Source organism: Oncorhynchus nerka, unplaced genomic scaffold (genome assembly GCF_034236695.1).
Source record: "Oncorhynchus nerka isolate Pitt River unplaced genomic scaffold, Oner_Uvic_2.0 unplaced_scaffold_941, whole genome shotgun sequence".
In the NCBI taxonomy this organism is placed as follows: domain Eukaryota; kingdom Metazoa; phylum Chordata; class Actinopteri; order Salmoniformes; family Salmonidae; genus Oncorhynchus; species Oncorhynchus nerka.
Genome location: NW_027040366.1, coordinates 117,292 through 129,753, shown reverse-complemented (window position 1 = coordinate 129,753; position 12,462 = coordinate 117,292).

The window sequence follows — 12,462 nt, the reverse complement described above, 5'->3', positions numbered from 1 at the left end:
ATCATAGTTCCTCTACATTTCATGTGATAAATGTAATGTATCATAGTTCCTCTACATTTCATATGATAATGTAATTGTATCATAGTTCCTCTATAGTGTAGTGACTCTCTACATTTCATATGATAATGTAATTGTATTTCATAGTTCTCTATAGTGTAGTGACCCTCACATTTCATATGATAATGTCATTGTATCATAGTTCCTTCACATTTCATATGATAATGTAATTCTACCATAGTTCCTCTTATAGTGTAGTGATGGTGCTGAATTAGGTAGTCTGAGCATAGAGGTAAAGGCTATAACCACGGGAAGAAAACTGTTCTAGATTGGGGTCTATAACATCCAATCACTTAGGTTTACAGCAGCTGACAGTTGCAACTTCATTGCTAATAACTCAAACTTCCTTTTTCAGATAAAGACCTCATCTCTGTACAGATGTAGGATCTGAATTTGATCACCCTGTTGCAGGAAAACTAAAACTTGTAGTGTATTTGATGTTTTAAAAGGCTTCTGAAGTTTGTCATTTCCACTTTCCACTTTAAAATGTTAATTATAATCCACATAATTTTCTGCTTGTAGTAAACTGTCTCAAATTAAGATCCTACATCTGTAGCAAAACACCTGTCTTTCATGTGTTCTCCTTTGACGATTTGACATCTTTTATTTACTATTGTTTAGGCTGGTTGAATGAGTTGTCTATCAAAGCTACTTCATCTGTAAGAAAACAGGCGGCTGCACCAGTGACTGTAAGTTATGTGATTTCTTCATGTGAAATTAAAAGTATGTTTGTAGCCTACAGTTATAAAATGGCTGTTGAAACTGTGGCACATATTTCTCAGTACATTAGAAGTCAGATAAATGTGTTGAGACGTAGGAAAGATGGGCAAACTCGTTGGTCTTGGCTTTCTAAAACTATTATAAGGTTAGTCGATGTCAGACATTCAATAGTCAGAGTAGGTTGGAGTTATGATCACTTATCATGCTGACAAACCTGATGGTCTCTGTGAACTGACCTGAACAGGTTTAGGCTGGTCATCTATGATATGTAGGTTATATGCTGAGTACATTCTCTGTCCTGCACTGGTCTACTAACATTATGTGAACTGACCTGAACAGGTTTAGACTGGTCATCTATGATACAGGTTATATACAGTACATTCTCTGTCCTGCTACTGGTTGGACTATAAATTATGTGAACTTGATGCAAAACAGGTTTAATGGATCAAAGATTTAGGTTATATCAGTACATTCTTCTGTCCTGCTACTGGTTTATAACATTATGTGAACTGACCTGAACAGGTTTAGGTTGGTCATCTTTTATGTAGGCTATAGCCGTGTTATAGACCTTGATCTGCATATCACTAACAAACTGCTATTATACATTATAACCTAGTCTATTTTACATAATATAACATCTACATATCACTAACAAACCACTACAATACATTATAACCTAGTCTACTTTACATAATATAACATCTACATATCACTAACAAACCACTACTATACATTATAACCTAGTCTACTTTACATTTAACATCTACATATCACTAACAACCCACTACTATACATTATAACCTAGTCTACTTTACATAATATAACATCTACATATTAACAACCCTCTACTATACATTATAACCTAGTCTACTTTACATAATATAACATATCACTAACAACCCACTACTATACATTATAACCTGTACTTTACATAATATAACATCTACACATTAATAACCCACTACTATACATTATTAGTCTACTCTACATAATATAAAAATATCTTACTTGATGCATAAAAACCTTTCTGAAAGGATCAATGATTTCCCCTCAGATCAATCATGTCGTTTTAGCCCTTCTGTCTACATTCTCAGATACATTTATAAAATAACAGATTGAAAGACAATAAATAGCCACTTTTAATGAATAAAAATAAGTATGAGACATGGCCTTGTGTTGTTGTACTGTCTATAACTACCTTAACAAACAGTGACTTATAATTATTATTATTGTTGCTGTACTGTCTATAACTACCTTAACAAACAGAGACTTATAATTATTATTATTGTTGCTGTACTGTCTATAACTACCTTAACAAACAGAGACTTATTATTATTATTATTATTATTATTATTATTATTATTATTATTATTGTTATTATTATTATTATTATTATTATTATTATTATTATTATTATTATTATTATTGTTGCTGTACTGTCTATAACTACCTTAACAAACAGTGACTTATTATTATTATTATTATTATTATTGTTGCTGTACTGTCTATAACTACCTTAACAAACAGAGACTTATAATTATTATTATTGTTGCTGTACTGTCTATAACTACCTTAACAAACAGAGACTTATTATTATTATTATTATTATTATTATTATTATTATTATTATTATTGTTATTATTATTATTATTATTATTATTATTATTGTTGCTGTACTGTCTATAACTACCTTAACAAACAGTGACTTATTGTTATTATTATTATTATTATTATTATTATTATTATTATTGTTGCTGTACTGTCTATAACTACCTTAACAAACAGTGACTTATTATTAGTGATAGTTACCATGGAGATGAAATGTCACAACTCCGTTTTCATGTGATTGCATTAAATCATCTGATTGTTTCTGTGTCTGTTAGTAAATGTTTTATAAGAGAAAATTATTAAATGATAACAATTGACATTAAATAATGACTGTGTTAACCACAAACAACATTTTGGATCTCTGTTTAGGGGTCAGTGCTCTAAAATGATGAGTCTCTCTGGGGAGAGAGGAGGGGGCCCTGTCTCTAAAATGAGTCTCTGGGGAGAGAGAGGAGGGGGCCCTGCCTCTAAAATGAGTCTCTCAGGGGAACATGACACCAGAGCTAAGAGGATGAGATATCATTATTATAAGTTTTTTCCAAAATGTTCACATTTGTTTTTTAATCAGAAATGGTTGTTATGGGTACCTTCAATATTACTGTTCTCAGATTTTTAACTAATAGATTTTAGATGGGTATTTATATATATATATATATACACGTAGCTATCTTAATTAAGATGAAAGCACTTACTGTAAATCACTCTGGATAAGAGCATCTGCTAAATCAGGGTTCTCAATCCGGGTCTGTGGAGGTACTGCAGGGGTTCTCAATCCGGGGTCTGTGGAGGTACTGCAGGGGTTCTCAATCCGGGGTCTGTGGAGGTACTGCAGGGTTCTCAATCCGGGGTCTGTGGAGGTACTGCAGGGTTCTCAATCCGGGTCTGTGGAGGTACTGCAGGGTTCTCAATCCGGGGTCTGTGGAGGTACTGCAGGGGTTCTCAATCCGGGGTCTGTGGAGGTACTGCAGGGGTTCTCAATCGGGGTCTGTGGAGGTACTGCAGGGTTCTCAATCGGGGTCTGTGGAGGTACTGCAGGGGTTCTCAATCCGGGGTCTGTGGATGTACTGCAGGGGTTCTCAATCTGGGGTCTGTGGAGGTACTGCAGGGGTTCTCAATCCGGGGTCTGTGGATGTACTGCAGGGGTTCTCAATCCGGGGTCTGTGGAGGTACTGCAGGGGTTCTCAATCCGGGGTCTCCGGGGTCTGGAGGTACTGCAGGGGTTCTCAATCCTGTGGGGTCTGCAGGGGAGGTACTGCAGGGGTTCTCAACGGGGTCTGGGGAGGGGTCTGTGGAGGTACTGCAGGGGTTCTCAATCCGGGGTCTGTGGAGGTACTGCAGGGGTTCTCAAACCGGGGTCTGTGGAGGTACTGCAGGGGTTCTCAATCCGGGGTCTGTGGAGATTCTGCAGGGGTTCCTCAGCACCCTGACTGTACTCGTTGCAATGTTAGACATTTGATAGAATTTCCACATGACACGACCACTTTGCCTGCTCTTAATTATTGACTAATATAATGAAATGCGTCTTTTAGACAATATAACCGTTATATCAACACTTCCGTTGATCAACACTCTTCACTTCCATTTAACAACTCTAAATAGCTTTGGCATAGTAGGTATCATGTCCATTGCCAATAATGTTGCCAATAATGTTGCATACAATGTTCATATTCATTGAACACATATTACACCCTAGATGCCTTCAAATGCCCAATTTAATTTATATCCATCAACATGATTTCAAAGGAGAACTTGATTATTATTTAACAACATGATGTTGTGCTCCAAAGGGAGAACTTGAAATAACATGATGTAGATAATTAAATAATCAAAAGAAAAACGTGTTTATTATTTTACACTCTCAGAAAATAAGGTTCCTTATAGAACCATAAAGGCTTCTATCACTTCCTTAATATATGGAACCACTAAAACATTATCTATATTGTTTGGTTCAGTGAAGAAGAACCTCTGGAGTTCTGATCAACGGAAGGTTAATGTTTAGAGGATGTGAATCACGCAGCCTTCCAGTCATCAGATCACTTCTGGTGGGTTTTTTCCCGGCCCGGGATTTGAACCAGCCACCTTTTGGCCACAACACCAACTCCTTATCCACTGGGAGAATGTGCCAAAATGTAGACACAATGCTGTGCAGACATAAATGGTATGACTTATTGTAATTATTATACATAAATCATTGCCAAAAGCACAAGACATACTGTTGCATGTTGGTCTATATTATTAATGGATTGATCATATAGAAATATAAAACATTATTTTTATCTGCTCCAAAACAATTACATGTTGAACAGGAACCACTGACTCACTGTATTATTCTATAGTATTATAGTAACTCTAACTACAAGGACACCTGCTGTTAACTCTTAACTACTTAGGACACCTGCTGTTAACTCTTAACTACTTAGGACAGCTCACGAGGTGTCCCAAATATCTGCTGACTAGGTGGGACTACAGACCTCATGCATAGCTTTAATTTAAATGGTGACCCACAGTGCTAAACCTTAAACATTTTCTGGTCATGGTTAAGCATATTTGTTTTCAGAAAAAGTTATAGAACCTAAACAAAATGTATGTCACTGTCCTCTTTTTCAAGATGTGGCCAATTTAAACAGCCAGAATACATTTTATAATTAAGAAATAACACTTTTTTTGACTACTTGTTGTTTAAATGGCTGCTGGGTAATTTGATAAGCATCGAAATGTTCGTTCGTAGACATCCGATTGAGTGAAAGCTGCGCAGTTTCACTGAGTTAGAAAACAAATGGACAGGTCTAGCTAGTTGATTTGTAGATCTGAAGCAGTTGCTACCTCAGATTATGAGCCTAGCAGGTGTCGTGAATGAGTTATGTAGTACCCACAGAAGGCCACAGGGAGGAGCAAGAGACCTATAAACCCATACTGTTTTTTACCTTAAAAACCCTGAACCTCACAATCAAATCAAATGTATTTATAAAGCCCTTTTTACATCAGCATCTATCCCTACGTATGACCTATTTTAGCATTAACCTTAACCCTAATTATTTTAGAAACTGTTTTAGTAATAATATTAAGTTAGTAAATACCACTATGGTATTAATTAGCACTGATTATTTTGTTAATCAAAACCTGTCTCAGCATTTTGCTGTTTTTGTTTTGTTATTTTATTATATTTATTATTGCAAGGCAGAACACTTGATCAACAAGCCACGTGTTTTATTTTTCAAATGTGGTTTGAACTGTGTGACCAAGTAACCTCTATGTGAAAGTCTAGCAATTGGCTTGGGTAGATGGGGCAGGTTTGAGACTGATCTAAGGAATTATTAACAAGAAAAATACTCTTTATTTCTCAGCTGCCCCACCAACGTCTGTAGGTGAATTAATAACTTTGAATTGCAAAATGTCCAATAGATGGCAGCATAAGACCACAAAGCATCAGTTATAGGCTACAAGCAGCAATATGATGGACCATGAAGCATCAGTTATAGGCTACAAGCAGCAATATGATGGACCATGAAGCATCAGTTATAGTCTACAAGTAGCAATATGATGGACCATGAAGCATCAGTTATAGTCTACAAGTAGCAATATGATGGACCATGAAGCATCAGTTATAGTCTACAAGCAGCAATATGATGGACATACAATAGCATGCAACCACAGACTATGTGGTTTTCTAAAATGGTTTTCTAAAATGGTCTCATTACTTTAGTTAGCTGTATATCTCCTATTAGGGCTGTGTTGCTTTTGGGTGAGAAAAAGTGACTATAGCAGGTATTGAATCCCAGGTAAATAATCACTAGTCAAAACCTCAACCTTAGTATACATTCATTATAAAAATCACCTTAATATCTGATATTGCTTATAAACAACCTCGGAATAGAAAAGACAGAGTGCGTCTTCCAGCCCGTCAATAAATGACATCATGCAGCCCAGCAGTTAGCAAATAGCACATTTTCAACTTTAGGGCACAAGTCCAGGTCTCCTCCTCCTTAGCCACTGGGTGAAAACATGAGTTAATCTGCCAAAATGAAGACAAAATGCTATACATGGTATCACTAGTTATACATAATTATAATACATAAATCATTGCCAAAAGCACAAGACATACTGTTGCATGTAGGTCTATATTATTAATGGATTGATCATATAGAAATATAAAACATTCTTTTAACTACTACAATGCAATTACATGTGGAGCAGGAACCACTGACTCACTGCATTATTCTATAGTATTATCAAGACACCTGCTGTTAACTCTTAACTACTTAGAACAGCTGCTGTTAACTCTTAACTACTTAGGACACCTGCTGTTAACTCTTAACTACTTAGGACACCTGCTGTTAACTCTTAACTACTTAGGACACCTGCTGTTAACTCTTAACTACTTAGGACACCTGCTGTTAACTCTTAACTACTTAGGACACCTGCTGTTAACTCTTAACTACTTAGGACAGCTGCTGTTAACTCTTAACTACTTAGGACAGCTGCTGTTAACTCTTAACTACTTAGGACACCTGCTGTTAACTCTTAACTACTTAGGACAGCTGCTGTTAACTCTTAACTACTCAGGACACCTGCTGTTAACTCTTAACTACTTAGGACAGCTGCTGTTAACTCTTAACTACTTAGGACACCTGCTGTTAACTCTTAACTACTTAGGACACCTGCTGTTAACTCTTAACTACTTAGGACAGCTGCTGTTAACTCTTAACTACTTAGGACACCTGCTGTTAACTCTTAACTACTTAGGACAGCTGCTGTTAACTCTTAACTACTTAGGACAGCTGCTGTTAGGACACTCTTAACTACTTAGGACACCTGCTGTTAACTCTTAACTTACTTAGTTAACTCTTAACTACAGGACAGCTGCTGTTAACTCTTAACTACTTAGGACACCTGCTGTTAACTCTTAACTACTTAGGACACCTGCTGTTAACTCTTAACTACTAAGGACAGCTGCTGTTAACTCTTAACTACTAAGGACACCTGCTGTTAACTCTTAACTACTTAGGACACCTGCTGTTAACTCTTAACTACTAAGGACACCTGCTGTTAACTCTTAACTACTAAGGACAGCTGCTGTTAACTCTTAACTACTAAGGACACCTGCTGTTAACTCTTAACTACTTAGGACACCTGCTGTTAACTCTTAACTACTTAGGACACCTGCTGTTAACTCTTAACTACTAAGGACACCTGCTGTTAACTCTTAACTACTAAGGACAGCTGCTGTTAACTCTTAACTACTTAGGACACCCGCTGTTAACTCTTAACTACTTAGGACAGCTGCTGTTAACTCTTAACTACTTAGGACACCTGCTGTTAACTCTTAACTACTTAGGACACCTGCTGTTAACTCTTAACTACTTAGGACACCTGCTGTTAACTCTTAACTACTTAGGACAGCTCACGAGGTGTCCTAAATATCTGCCGACTAGGTGGGATTAGAGACTTCATGCATAGTTACCCACCCACTTATACCCATAAGTGTAAGATGTCTTTATTCTCAGCACTTATACGACCAATGTTCTACTCTGAGACACTGTGTGAACATGGTCCCAGATCTCAACATAATGTTATAAAACAACGTAGAATGTTTGTTTTACATAATAATAAAAAATGAATATTACTAATGTAACCCACTGTAAAGACTGGGTTTAGTTGATTGTGTTGCACATCTCATGTCCGCGTTCTGGAACTGTCCGTGTCCCCGTACAGAACTGTCCGCGTCCCTTAACCCCTAACCCTAGGTATGTCCGCATCCCAGTACTCCTTATAGTCTCATTATTCCCTCAACTACCTGGTACCCTGCACATTGACTCAGTACTGGTTCTCCTTATAGTCTCATTATTACCTCAACTACCTGGTACCCTGCACATTGACTCAGTACTGGTTCTCCTTATAGTCTCATTATTACCTCAACTACCTGGTACCCTGCACATTGACTCAGTACTGGTTCTCCTTATAGTCTCATTATTACCTCAACTACCTGGTACCCTGCACATTGACTCAGTACTGGTTCTCCTTATAGTCTCATTATTACCTCAACTACCTGGTACCCTGCACATTGACTCAGTACTGGTACTCCTTATAGTCTCATTATTACCTCAACTACCTGGTACCCTGCACATTGACTCAGTACTGGTACTCCTTATATCCTCATTATTGCCTCAACTACCTGGTACCCTGCACATTGACTCAGTACTGGTACTCCTTATAGCCTAATTATTACCTCAACTACCTGGTACCCCTGTACATTGCCTCAGTACTGGTACTCCTTATAGTCTGATTATTACCTCAACTACCTGGTACCCTGCACATTGACTCAGTACTGGTTCTCCTTATAGTCTCATTATTACCTCAACTACCTGGTACCCTGCACATTGACTCAGTACTGGTACTCCTTATAGTCTCATTATTACCTCAACTACATTTACATTTAAGTCATTTAGCAGACGCTCTTATCCAGAGCCTGGTACCCTGCACCTCAACTACATGCACATTGACTCAGTACTGAACATACATACATCCCCGTACAGAACTGTCGTCGTCCCCGTACAGAACTGTCCTCGTCCCCGTACAGAACTGTCCGCGTCCCCGTACAGAACTGTCCTCATCCCCGTACAGAACTGTCCTCGTCCCTGTACAGAACTGTCCGCGTCCCCGAAAAGAACTGTCCTCATCCCCATACAGAACTGTCCTCGTCCCCGTACAGAACTGTCCTCGTCCCCGTACAGAACTGTCCTCGTCCCCGTACAGAACTGTCCTCGTCCCCGTACAGAACTGTCCTCATCCCCGTACAGAACTGTCCGCGTACAGAACTGTCCTCATCCCCGTACAGAACGGTCCTCATCCCCGTACAGAACTGTCCTCATCCCCGTACAGAACTGTCCTCGTCCCCGTACAGAACTGTCCTCATCCCCGTACAGAACTGTCCTCATCCCCGTACAGAACTGTTCTCATCCCCGTACAGAACTGTTCTCATCCCCGTACAGAACTGTCCTCATCCCCGTACAGAACTGTGTTCATCCCCGTACAGAACTGTCCTCATCCCCGTACAGAACTGTTCGCGTACCCGTACAGAACTGTCCCCGTACAAAACTGTCCCCGTACAGAACAGTCCGCGTCCCCGTACAGAACTGTCCGCGTCCCCGTACAGAACTGTCCACGTCCCTGTACAGAACTGTCCTCGTCCCCGTACAGAACTGTCCGCTTCCCCGTATTGAACTGTCCCCGTACAGAACTGTCCCCGTACAGAACAGTCCGCGTCCCCGTATTGAACTGTCCCCGTACAGAACTGTCCCCGTACAGAACTGTCCGCGTCCCCGTATTGAACTGTCCCCGTACAGAACTGTCCCCGTACAGAACAGTCCGCGTCCCCGTATTGAACTGTCCCCGTACAGAACTGTCCCCGTACAGAACAGTCCGCGTCCCCGTACAGAACTGTCCGCGTCCCCGTATTGAACTGTCCCCGTACAGAACTGTCCCCGTACAGAACAGTCCGCGTCCCCGTATTGAACTGTCCCCGTACAGAACTGTCCCCGTACAGAACTGTCCGCGTCCCCGTATTGAACTGTCCCCGTACAGAACTGTCCCCGTACAGAACAGTCCGCGTCCCCGTACAGAACTGTCCGCGTCCCCGTACAGAACTGTCCACGTCCCTGTACAGAACTGTCCTCGTCCCTGTACAGAACTGTCCCCGTACAGAACTGTCCGCGTCCCCGTACAGAACTGTCCGCGTCCCCGTACAGAACTGTACGCGTCCCCGTACAGAACTGTCCCCGTACAGAACTGTCCCCGTACAGAACTGTCCTCATCCCCGTACAGAACTGTTCTCATCCCCGTACAGAACTGTTCGCGTACCCGTACAGAACTGTCCCCGTACAGAACTGTCCGCGTCCCCGTACAGAACTGTTCGCGTACCCGTACAGAACTGTCCCCGTACAGAGCTGTCCCCGTACAGAACTGTCCGCGTCCCCGTATTGAACTGTCCCCGTACAGAACTGTCCCCGTACAGAACAGTCCGCGTCCCCGTACAGAACAGTCCGCGTCCCCGTACAGAACTGTCCACGTCCCTGTACAGAACTGTCCACGTCCCTGTACAGAACTGTCCTCGTCCCTGTACAGAACTGTCCCCGTACAGAACTGTCCGCGTCCCCATACAGAACTGTCCCCGTACAGAACTGTCCCCGTACAGAACTGTCCCCGTACAGAACTGTCCGCGTCCCCGTACAGAACTGTCCGCGTCCCCGTACAGAACTGTCCACATCCCTGTACAGAACTGTCCTCGTCCCCGTACAGAACTGTCCGCGTCCCCGTATTGAACTGTCCCCGTACAGAACTGTCCCCGTACAGAACAGTCCGCGTCCCCGTACAGAACTGTCCGCGTCCCCGTACAGAACTGTCCACGTCCCAGTACAGAACTGTCCTCGTCCCTGTACAGAACTGTCCCCGTACAGAACTGTCCACGTCCCCGTACAGAACTGTCCGCGTCCCCGTACAGAACTGTCCACGTCCCCGTACAGAACTGTCCGCGTCCCCGTATTGAACTGTCCCTGTACAGAACTGTCCTCGTCTCCGTACAGAACTGTCCGCGTCCCCGTACAGAACTGTCCGCGTCCCCGTACAGAACTGTCCACATCCCTGTACAGAACTGTCCTCGTCCCTGTACAGAACTGTCCTCATCCCCGTACAGAACTGTCCTCGTCCCCGTACAGAACTGTCCTCATCCCCGTACAGAACTGTCCTCATCCCCGTACAGAACTGTCCTCATCCCGTACAGAACTGTCCTCAGAATCCCGTACAGAACTGTCCCCTCAGAATCCCCCGTACAGAACTGTCTCAGAACTGTCCCTGTACAGAACTGTCCTCATCCCCGTACAGAACTGTCCTCATCCCCCCTGTACAGAACTGTCGTCCCGTCAGAACTGTCCCCGTACAGAACTGTCCCCGTACAGAACTGTCCCCGTACAGAACTGTCCCGTCCCCGTACAGAACTGTCCCGTCCCCGTGAACTGTCCCCGTACAGAACTGTCCCCGTACAGAACAGTCCGCGTCCCCCCAGAACTGTCCGCGTCCCCGTACAGAACTGTCGTCCCTGTACAGAACTGTCCCCGTACAGAACTGTCCGCGTCCCCGTACAGAACTGTCCGCGTCCCCGTACAGAACTGTCCCCGTACAGAACTGTCCCCGTACAGAACTGTCCAGAACGTCCCGTATTGAACTGTCCCCGTACAGAACTGTCCCACAGAACTGTCCCCGTACAGAACTGTCCGCGCACCCGTACAAACAGTCCCCGTACAGAACTGTCCCGTACAGAACTGTGTCCCCGTACAGAACTGTCCGCGTCCCCGTATAGAACTGTCCCCGTACAGAACTGTCCCGTACAGAACTGTCCGCGTCCCCGTGTACAGAACTGTCCCCGTACAGAACTGTCCCGTCCCCATACAGAACTGTCCACGTCCCTGTACAGAACTGTCCCCGTACAGAACTGCCGTACAGAACTGTCCGCGTCCCCGTACAGAACTGTCCCGTACAGAACTGTCCCAGAACTGTCCCGTACAGAACTGTCCGCGTCCCGTATTGAACTGTCCCCGTACAGAACTGTCCACGTCCCTGTACAGAACTGTCCTCGTCCCTGTACAGAACTGTCCCCGTACAGAACTGTCCGCGTCCCCATACAGAACTGTCCACGTCCCTGTACAGAACTGTCCGCGTCCCTGTACAGAACTGTCCCCGTACAGAACTGTCCGCGTCCCCGTACAGAACTGTTCTCAGAACTGTCCCGTACAGAACTGTCCGCGTCCCGTACAGAACTGTCCCGTCCCCGTACAGAACTGTCCACATCCCTGTACAGAACTGTCCTCGTCCCGTACAGAACTGTCGAACTGTCCCCGTACAGAACTGTCCCCGTACAGAACAGTCCTGTCCCCGTACAGAACTGTCCGCGTCCCCGTACAGAACTGTCCACGTCCCGTACAGAACTGTCCCTGTACAGAACTGTCCCCGTACAGAACTGTCCACGTCCCCGTACAGAACTGTCCGCGTCCCCGTACAGAACTGTCCACGTCCCGTACAGAACTG